This window comes from Trichomycterus rosablanca, chromosome 10, assembly GCF_030014385.1.
Source record: "Trichomycterus rosablanca isolate fTriRos1 chromosome 10, fTriRos1.hap1, whole genome shotgun sequence".
NCBI lineage: Eukaryota > Metazoa > Chordata > Actinopteri > Siluriformes > Trichomycteridae > Trichomycterus > Trichomycterus rosablanca.
In genome coordinates this window covers 26,079,232-26,088,587 of record NC_085997.1, presented here as the reverse complement: position 1 = coordinate 26,088,587, position 9,356 = coordinate 26,079,232, and the positions used below count along the sequence as shown (strand labels likewise).

At 36.8% G+C, this 9,356-nt stretch overlaps 1 long non-coding RNA gene across 1 annotated transcript in view; it reads right to left on the bottom strand.

Annotated features, from left to right (window-relative positions):
• Positions 1-1,237: 1,237 nt before the first annotated feature.
• LOC134321331 (uncharacterized) overlaps positions 1,238-9,356 on the bottom strand; it is a 12,878-nt gene continuing 4,759 nt past the window's right edge. Inside the window, exon 3 of the long non-coding RNA XR_010013840.1 lies at positions 1,238-1,410. This is a non-coding gene — a long non-coding RNA (uncharacterized LOC134321331). The remainder of the gene's footprint in view (positions 1,411-9,356) is intronic.

Genomic DNA, 9,356 nt, shown 5'->3' with positions numbered 1-9,356 from the left:
TAGGCAACACACATTTGGAGTACCCAATTCAACTTTAATTCTTCCTGAGTAGAAGAGAAGGATTGAACCCAGAACCTTAGGAACCGTATTTTGGTGCAGCACCCACTCTACCAGCTGTGCCACTGCACACACAATTACCCTGTACTTTTTTTAAATATCATTTTTACTCTTTATTTTTGTTTCAAAACTGTTTTTATTTACTTTTATCAACTCTGGGTGGCATGGTGGCCCAGTGGGTAGCACTGATGCCTCACAATGCAAAAGTATTGGGTTTGATTACCAGGTGGACTAATCTGGGTCCTTTCTGTGTAGAGTTTGCATGTTCTCCCACTGTCTTTCTGGGTTTCCTCCAGGTGCTCTGGTTTCCTCCCACAGTCCCAAGACATGCAGTCAGGTGAACTGGAGATACTAAATTGTCTGTAACAGTATTTGACATTGAACTTGAACTTATGACTCATGTGTAACCTGTAACTACCTGTCCTGTCATGAATGAAAGTGTAAAATCTTATTAAACAAATAGATGTATCAACACTTCTCTTTTGTATGAGCATTTTAAAGTTCCATCCAGCCAGGACAAGTTCTGAGAGGAGGCTGGAAACCTAGAGAAAACCCACATGACTGTGGAAGGAACACACAAAGCTGTGACTGGAAGCAAGGTTTGAACCCAGGTCACCAAGATTCACTCTGCTGTGCAGCACCCACACTACCAGCTGCACCATTGTGCTGAAAATTATAAACATTTAATTTGTGCACAAATGTTACAAGACTGTTACATGCATTTTTATCATAAACATAAAATTATTTAGATTTTGATTGCCACAGTAGCACTGCAAAACCTACATGGTGCATCATGTGATCATTAAAAATGCTTTTCAATTTTCATTCATTCTTTTATTCATTGTCTGTTTTACTACTGCTTTATCCTGGTCAGGGTCATGGTGGGTTCAATTCAATTCAATTCAAGTCAAGTCAAATTTATTTGTATAGCGCTTTTAACAATAGACATTGTCTTCGAGCAACTTTACAGAATCCAGGACTGACAGACCAAAAACCCCTGTTGAGCAAGCCAAGGGTGACAGTGGCAAGGAAAAACTTCCTTAAAATTACAGGAGGAAACCTTGAGAAGAACCAGACTCAGCAGGGACACATTCTACTTGGGTGATTTTAATGAATTAGACTTACTCAAATCATACATTTAAACTAAAAGTTATAACTAGCAAAAATAATAAACAAGCAATTGGATTTCTTCATTATTCAGTCCAGTCTGTGATAAAGTCTGTAGCTAGTTCTGAACATTTTTGGTGCAAACACGTCAGGTTTCCGCCATATCTAGCAGGAGCAGCATTATTGGCACAGCAGTCTCGACCTGCAGTCCTCAACCTCGGGTGGGTAAACAGGTTTCCGTCAGAACTACCTCAGGGTAAAAAACATAAGATGTAGTTAAAATGTGAAATAATTAAAAGTAAAATGTCAGTTTTGAAGAGAATAGCATGAGACTCCAGCACCCCTAACTATTACAGCATAACTAAAAGGGAGAGCGAGCAGGAAAAACACTTATGAAGGCTTTCACAGGGCGTCAGTGCCCAGCTCGCCCACCATCAACAAACCTGAGTGATCGGACAAGAAAGGCAGAACTACAGCAACCCAACATCACTGATCACCACAAGTTTCTATGACCAAGAACCCCCAAGCTCTGTGCCTTTGTCTATAGTCGGGGTGGGCAGTTCCAACCCTAGGGGTTGGTAGGAAACACCCCGGACCGGTCGCCAGTCCATCCCAGTAAAATGCACTTTTGAATTTATTTATTAAACCACTTTTTTCTGGTCGTGGTCATGGCACCCAGTTCCCCTGCTGGCACCAAGTTCACCTGCTGGCATATTTTGGGAAGTGAGTTGAACCCGGGGTAGTTTGAGGAAACCTAAACAGTAAGCATGTAAGAACATTAAACTCAATACATCAGAGGCAAGCATCAAACCTGGGTGCTTGAAGCTGTCTGGCATCAGCACTACCTGCTGTGCCACCATGCTGTTCTTCATTTGATATTCAGCAACGTGAAAGTCTAGAAGGCAGAAAATAGCCAAATGTAACAATGCAAAAGTAGAGTTTTGCCTATACAAATGAACTCAAATTAGAGTATGGCTACGATTTTCTACATACACAAGATACTAAGGGTGGCATGATGGGTTTAAGGCTTTATCTTTGACTCTGGTTAATGTCTGTGTGGACTTTGTCATGTCTTTCTATGTTTTAGTCCTTCAGTCTGTATAAAGGTGCCAGTTGGTGGATTGGTTATTTGATGTGAGTAAGTGATGCACTTTGATGGATTGACACCCTGTGCAAGATGTATTTCTGCATTGCAGCAGGTGTTCCCAGGTTGGGTTCCAGTCCCACCAGATTTGGATAAATAAGTGAATGAAGTTATGTAACTGTAAAATAGTAAATGCATCACATTATTACCAACATCTTTTGTTAGAATTTATCTATTGATAATAAATAATAAATCCACATTTCCAGTTTAATGTTCACTTTTAAATTAAGAGAGGGCTTTTTGAGATCTTAGAGCACACTAGAAGTAAGCGACAGTTCATTGTCGTATCGCTCAGTTCCATCTTATAAATCGTTTGATCTAAATGTAAAATCCTCCTCTGTTGTCATAGATGACTAAAGCCATTTTGTCAAGCCTTGTTCCTTTAGACTTTTCCCCTCCTCTCTGCTTTGTCTTTGTCTTCTCACATCTGTATTTGTGAGTCAAATGCCCCTGAGGTCCTTGCAGCATGGCCAGGCTTTGTTTTTTAACATTGCCAGCACTATGGCCTCTCACGGTTCTTTTCAGGTTCAGTATGGAGACGTCTCTGCTGATCCAAACTACTGTAAGGCTGAGGATTAGGGATTAGTCTGAGACCTGGATTCAAAATCACACTAAAAATTAAAGTAAAACTTGATCATCATAGGCATCATCATTATATCACTACTCGTATTGTGATTCATTAGTATGTGTGGCCCCCGTGTGCCTGTATGCACTACCAACAATGTCTGGCCATGCACCTGATGAGTCACTTGCCCCAGACCTGGATCAGGGCATCAGTAAGCACTACTTGGCAATATCTGATGCACTGATACATATAATTCCAGAGGTTCTCAATTGGATTTAGGTCTAAAGAGGGCTGCCGAACTTGAACTGATGAATCATGTGTAACCTGTAACTATCTGTCCTGTCATTAATGTAACCAAAATGTAAAACATGACCTTAAAATTCTAATAAATAAATATTCTTTACTTCATTCATTGTACTAACTATTTAATTAAGGTCATGGTGGGTACAGACAAAAATGGATAAGTACAATAGAGGAATATAACTTGGACAGGAAGCACATTCATTCACAACGTCTATGTATTTGTTTTTATGTACAAATACTTCATCTTGAGTATGAAGTTGTGTATTTATCCTTCTAAAATAGAACATAATTACAAACCAGTAAACCTCTCTCTCTCTCTCTCTCTCTTCTCTTTCTATCTCTCTCTTACGCTTTCTATTTCACTCCTCTGTCTCTTACCCATTAATACACCTGTATGTCCCTCTCTTTCTCTCCATCTCTCGCCATTTCATCTTATTAAAGCCCATGGATTGTCACTCTTATTTACCAAATATAGGCTGACAAAGGAGTGGGATTTTTTCCTGATTGAAGATCAAAGTAGCAAAGTCTCCTCCTCGAATCCCGCCCCTTCTATTAGAGCCCCTTAAGAACAGAGAAAAACATCAATTTCTCACACATCAATGGCGGCTTCATAATCAATTGAAAAAGACACTTGTATGGGGATGCAAATCTTATCTTTGTCTTATTAAAAGCTTTTAGAAGATACATGTCGGGATTTAATATTATTAAATAAAAGAGGTCGGTTTTTAATCTAAAGAAGCAGAGGCGTTAGTAATGGTCTAAATCAAAGCCAAAGGACTCTCTTAATTACAAGCGGAGTTTTCCTTCCCTTATTAATATTGATAAAATATACTGTGATCTCATCTTGATGCTAGTGATGCATTTTGGAGATGGTTAATGAACACGACTGGGTCATTTCAGAGGAGAGAAAGCTGACGAGTTAGAGGAAATTAGTTTTTTACTCTGGTCGTTAATATGAACAAAACTTCTGTCAGTACTTTCATGTGAGCTCTGACCCCTCATGTGCCTTTCCTAGCTGAGTTTCTTTCTAAAGTTAATGGCATTATGCCTTATATTTGTCAGGGATTAAAAGACGACTGCGTTCTAATTATTATGGGTCACAAATATCTTTCTGGAAATATTATAACTTTTTTGTGCTTAATTGTAATGTGCTATGAGAAAATATTTAGCATAGAAATGTTTTGTTTCATAATGAGAATTTGAAAGACAGTACCACTTATTTCTACACAAAATAGAGGAACTTACAACTCATCTTGTTTCTTTTCAATATTAAAGTGCTATAGAATTGCCAGACCAAATGTGTAAAACATCTCAGATATTGATTCAAGAAATATAGTATATCTGAGATTTTCTTTATTAAAAAACATTCACTTGTGATTAGGTGCTGAAATAGATTTCAGAAAAGTGCAGCTACCAACTTTTAAAACAAAAGAAAAGCAGTTATTGATCAGCTGTGTGATAAACATTGATTAGACTTTGCTTAGAGCTTCAACAGAGTCAAATGTGGGGCAGATTGATTTTCCTGCAATAATTTGCTAATTAGGCCCCTGGATTGAAAATCACACCAGATTTTTTTTCTCCAACAAGGCCTTGGAGCAGCTGGTCAGATTTGAGCTACAGGAGTATTTTCCTCTGACTTTATTGAAACAGCACTGAATCACAATACTTCAGCCTACAGTTCATTTTGTGATTTATTAGCACTACTTAAGTAAACAATAAAGTACACTGGGCTGCACAGGTCCAAAAAACAATCTACAATGGGAGTGTGTGACAGTTATGACATGTAATGTGTCCAAGCATCACAAAACAACAAACTCTCCTAGTGTGATGGCAGCCATAAATACTTGCCTTTTCTTCACAAGTTGAACATTTTGTAACATGCAGTGAAAACAATCATTCAGTCTGTTATCAGTAAAAGGCAGATAATCCACCATGTCATGGTATAGAAATGCACCCAGCCTGGGTGACTTGTTTTTGTGTGAAGGTACCATTGATGTAAAGAAATACATTAGGATTTTAGAGAGACACATTTTTAGACATAGAGTGAGTGTGTGCTTGACTGGCTTGCTTGCAGACCAGATCTGTCTCCTATTGAAAATGTACAGTGCATCATGAAGAGAAAAATCAGACAGCAGCAGCCATGGATTATTGAGGTGCTAAAGTATTTCATCAAACGTAATTAATAGGTAAGCTGATGTGTTCCAAGTTTTCAATAAACTCGGGACCAGGAATTATAAATTGTTGCATTTTCTTGGTTGGGTGATTCTAATTGTACAAAGTGGTTTTACAATGCAAAAGTCACTTTTATTTAGACACTTCCAGCTAGACATTTTAGCTTAAAAATTACATAACTCTTTAAGTTCTATAACATTAAGCCAAGATTGCAATGGGTCACAAGAGTGAATAAAAGCTGTTTTCGCTACAATAGAAGGTCTAGAAGGTCCCCAAGAGAGATACATGGTGAGTTAGGTAATAAGCTGTTAATTAGCCTGACAGTTACCTGCTGGTCTGTTAGCTGTGTAATTACCTACAATCATTTATACTCACTGTGCTATATTTTAACATGTATGTCTACTATTAAAAAGCTGATAATATAATGATGTAAACCAACATCTCCATGAAATACAAATTTTCCCAGCCATGACCGGTGTTATCTGTTTATTTGCAGTTACTCAGCTGGCTAATTGTAAATGTGGTTAGTGCTGAATAAATGTCTGCATTCCAGATTGAATACTGAGTAATTGTGTAAGAACACTACAAAAACATTTGGTGATGATTTTAGTACATTAATATTTGATTTTGGGAGGCGGAAAATGATTGTTTATTGTTTGTTTATTAGGATTTTAACGTCATGTTTTACACTTTGGTTACATTCATGACAGAAACGGTAGTTACTCATTACACAAGGTTCATCAGTTTACAAGTTTGTTGTCAAACACAGTCACAAACAATTTTGTATCTCCAATTCACCTCACTTGCTTGTCTTTGGACTGTGGGAGGAAATCGGAACTCACGCAGTTTCCCAGAGGAAACCCACGCAGACACGAGGAGAACATGCAAACTCCACACAGAAAGGACCCAGGACGCTTCACTTGGGGATCGAACCCAGGAACTTCTTGCTGTGAGGTTACAGAGCTACCCACTGAGCCACAGTGCCGCCCGAAAATGATTGTCATTTTAGTTTATTTCAAACATTTTCTGCTTTTAATAAGGTAGTTTTGCAAAATATCAAAAATATGTATTTTGATTGGGTTGAATATAAAAAGAATCACTTACTAAGAATATTTTATCCAGGTTAATATAGTTAAAATTAACCGTTAACTAGGACATTTTTACATGGAGCATTGCCAAGTTGTATATTTATGAATTAGGACCATCTAGCCAAAACAAATTACAATAATTTTGTAATTATGTGTTTAAATAATTGCTTTTAAAAAGATCAAATTAACCTGAAAATATTTAATATAAAAAATAAGAATACTCAAAAATATTTTGTAGTAACAAGAGCAGGGACAAAAGCAAAGTAAACACATTAGCATCTTATAAAGGGCAGTGAATGGACCGCTCTTGTTTTTGTAGCACCTCTTCCCTTGTGTTTTCCCTCCCTCACCCAAATACACACGCTCTCGGATTCACACACCACCCACATGGTTCTATGTTGATTGCTGAACATTTTCTGGCTGTTTTTGAGCTTTTTTCCTGCTCTTTCTGTGCACAGAAGTAAACCTGCTGTTCTTCTGTCTGGTCTAGGAAGAAGCTTCACGGGCAAGGTGCTCAGCCTCTCCAGGGACAATCGGCCATGAGTCTTATAACAGCGGAGGGTTCCTCCAAAATACAAGGCCATCATTAAAAAAGGTCCTCTTATAGTCAGCAGCACAAAGTAAGGTCAGAATTGCATTTCCTTTTCCACATGTAGCACATCCAGAGCTTTTGACGAGCCATTGTTTACTATTCACACAGGCAAACATGGCAGGTTAAAAGGAGACACAGAGACTCTCCAGCTCGCTGTCTGTCTTCTGTCTGTTCTACAACAATCCACAAAATCAACCAATGAAACACAATCTACATCATCTGATTACAAATCCTATCAAAATCAACGTGAAAATGTATTCTATGGTTTTGTTAATGCAGACTTGTACCAGATTGCAGAGCCCAATTCATATATAAACTAACAAATATTTAAGGTTAGGGTCGACACTGTGGCACAGCAGGAAGTCAGCTGTAAATCTCCTTAATGAAATAAAGGGTCTAGTAACCAATTAAACAGAATTAAACCATTCACATCCAATAAAATACGACTTGAATAAAAAATATCTACATGGTCCTACACGTTTTGTGTCTGTAAAACGATAATACAAACAAATGTTTTTTTAAAATCATTTAAATTATCACTTGGATCTTTTTATATTTATTATTCATGTATTTATTATTTGATTTTAATAGAATAGCACATTGATGATAAAAGCATTGCTGGTGCCACACATTTCCAGGGACCCAAAGTTTAATACCTCCAGTTTATGACAGTGGAATTTGGTATGTTCTTGAGTGTTTCCCCCTGCTGCTAGGTGTTTTTAATTGTCTCTGGGAGTGAAAGAGTGTTTGTAAGTAAGAGTAAGTGAAAAGGTGCCCTGCAATGGACTTCCTTGACTGTGGTGTTTCCTTCTTTGGACTCTTTGTTTTGTCTTTGAGATTAACTCATGTTGCTGACTTAGAAAATACATTTGTTAAAGAATAAAAAATAGAAATATGCAAGACTTGTATTTCCTTATGGCTTCATTCATAATAAATTAAATAAAATACAGTCACTTGTTTGAATTTCTACTATTTCTTTATAAAATCCTCTATGCAATGTAAACTTGATGTAAAGGCAGTTTTTTCCCCGAAGTGTGACCTGGCCGCAGAGAATATAAAGCATGAATACTCACTCACATACACAGACGGTTAAGATACACTGACTCAGGTGCTACATGTTTATCCTGTTGCTGACCAAACTCCCCCTGATTAATGACCATCACATCCATGTCTGAAAAAACATCCTGTTTGTTTTGGAAAATTCATGCAGCTCCTGCTTGCCTTACATTTCTATTCCCACCATGCAGTATTGGAGACACAGCAAAAGGGAGAGACAGAGGTTTGGCTGGACCTGGTGTGACATGTCCTGATGTAATTAATGTTTCACTTTATACATACAAGGTTAACATCTCAGATTTGTCACTACCTTGTTAATACAGCATTTGATATGACTGTCCACCAATAATATTTTACAGTATTACATATATGAACACACACATACAGTAGTATACCATAAACATTTCAGTGTTTGTCTCGATCTCTAATGCTCTTTCTATAAACCACACTTTAAAATCGTTTTGTAATAAGGCAATTTGTAATTTAGAACAAATCTGTCAGTTTCTTTCTCTCGACTGTAAATTAGTATTACTGGTGTTGATTGTGAATCACCAACTGCAGAATTCAACAGACAAGTTTTGGTGACAATTTAATTATTAGATATGCGTTACATTGGGTTAAACAATTCATTAAAAAGAACATATAGACAAAAAAACAAAAAGGTCATGAATTGAAAATGTATTGGTTACCAGGACAAAAAAAATTTAAAAAAAAAAACAAAAAAAAACCTTAGTGGTGCATATCATTTTTGCATGTACTTTCTGCTTGCACCATTGTGATAAATTTAAACATATATTTTTAGACCTTGGCAGCTACAAAAGAATGTTGGAAACATTTAGTTACATAAATTGTTTGCTTCTGCCAGTTCATTTTCTTTTTCATTTATTTTTCTTACAAGTACAGTGATATTCAAATTTGTGTCAGCCTTATTTTTTTTTTTTTTTTACTTCTCTTCTACTTGTATATTTGTGTATTTAGCTTAATTATATTCATTTTTAATTTACCTTTTAGAACATCTTTTTAAAAAGCAACACAACAACATTTTGTTTCTTCCTTATAATTTTTGGAGCAGCGTTTCTCACTACTTGGCCTGAGCTGCCCTGCACAATTTATTAGTTTCCAACACACATGATTCAACTCATCAGCTAATAAAAAGTCCTAACTATGTGTGTTCGTGAAAGGAAATCACTAAAATATGCAGAGGAGGGGTACTTCCAGTCCACAATTAAAAAATACAGCCTAAGGGTTTAATTTTTTTATTTTCAATGAAAA